This window comes from Chrysochloris asiatica, unplaced genomic scaffold (assembly GCF_000296735.1).
Source record: "Chrysochloris asiatica unplaced genomic scaffold, ChrAsi1.0 scaffold00040, whole genome shotgun sequence".
Lineage (NCBI taxonomy): Eukaryota > Metazoa > Chordata > Mammalia > Afrosoricida > Chrysochloridae > Chrysochloris > Chrysochloris asiatica.
In genome coordinates, this window is record NW_006408558.1 from 7372684 (window position 1) to 7374490 (window position 1807).

Sequence of the window (1807 nt, forward strand, 5' to 3'; positions counted from 1 at the left end):
GACCCAGCAATTCCTCTATTTGGTATATATCCTCAAGAATTAAGTCATGATATGATTAGATGTATGCACACCCATATATATATTCACAATAGCAAAAGATGGAGACAGCCTCAATTCGTTCCAACAGAAGAATGGTGAAACAAACGTGGGTACATACATAAATAATATACTACATAGCGCTGAAGAACGGTGATGAATCTGTGAGACAACTCACAACATGGTCATCTATTAGAGGACATTATGCTTAGTAGAATCAGTCAATCAAAAAAGGGCAAAGGTTGTATGAGACCACTATTGTACAATGTTAAGAAATGTTTTATTGATAAAAGAAACATTCTATGCTGGTTATGGCTGGGAGAGGGAAAATTATTCACAGAATAGACAGTAGATGTCCTGGTATGGTGCTCTGTTTAATGCACCACAATGTCAGTTTGAACCGCAAGGTCGGCAGTTCAAGTTCACTTGGAAACCCTCTACAGGGTCACTATGGGTCAGAACCAACTCGATGGCACTTAACAACAACAAGAGAGTAGACACATGTTAACACAGATGACATAGAAGGCAATATACAAGGATTGTTATGAGTTAGAATCGACTTGATGGTACTTATCAACTTACCAAGTTTTAACTTTGTTTACATTAATTTTCTTTTCAAAATATGCAGCTTATTGTGAGATACATGATTGAATATAAGGGGAAATTATTTAATGTTATTGCACAACAATCCCTGATAATTGAAGTAGGAATAAGGGGAAAGAAAAACACCCCAACCAACAAGAAACCACTTTAAATAAATAGAAAATCTACCATTCCTGTTTCTTTAAAGCATCAACAAAGGAGTTTTGTGCACCCTGTTCTGAAAAGCCTGTGGCAATACAGACAAGAAAACTGGGGAGATAGGAACTCAGACTTGCAGTAGAAGTTGACAATGAAAATAGCCCTCTCTTCCCTTGTGATTAGTTTTCAGACGATCTTATCACCAGACAGAGCAGGAAGAGATGCTGGGGGTTCCTTACAGGGAAGAAAAATCAGGCTTTGAGATCTAGGCACCCGGATGTTTGAGTCTTTCAGGTACTTTGCTCATTTGGTGATACCATTTCATGAGGGATTTTATTTAGTTTTTCTATTAGTATTTCCCCTTACACTTCAGTAAAATGTAAAATAAACTCGGCGGCTGCCAAAACCAAGCTTATACGTCAACAGTGCTGAGGGAAGCAAAGGCAGAGGGCTATGCTAGAGGCTGGGGAGGAAAGTGAGTGAGGGTCTAGCCTTTCCTGTATCTTTATGGTACCCCCTTTAAAATGACAAATAAAAATAAAATAAACAAAACACTCCAAAGGGGGAAAAAAAAAAAAAACACAAAAAGCAAACCAAAAAAACTTCTTAAAGATTGAAAAGCAAACATAGCAGCAGCAAAAATATAACAAAAATGTTCTGAAGCTGCTTGTCTTTTCTCACTCTCTAAGCTATTTTGGCTTGACTTCAGCTTCCAGGATATGGCTCAAAGGGACCTCTGTCTTTTGGAAATCTTGTCTGTGCCAAGAACCTTTAGTCCAGAATGTCTCTGGGAGACTGGCTTGGTTGTGGAGAATTGGCATAGGCTCTGGAGACTACAGAGAGAAAATATTTTTTTTATTCTAAAATCTTCTCCCTCCTCCCCCCAAAACGGGATATATCTCTTTCCATATATTCTTCACAGTTTGAAATATTGTGGGACAGATGGAAAGCAACCAACAAAATAGAATGCTAAGTGAGAAAGAATTTTCCTAAGTTCTTAGACCAAAAATGACAGGGAAAAACTCTAGTT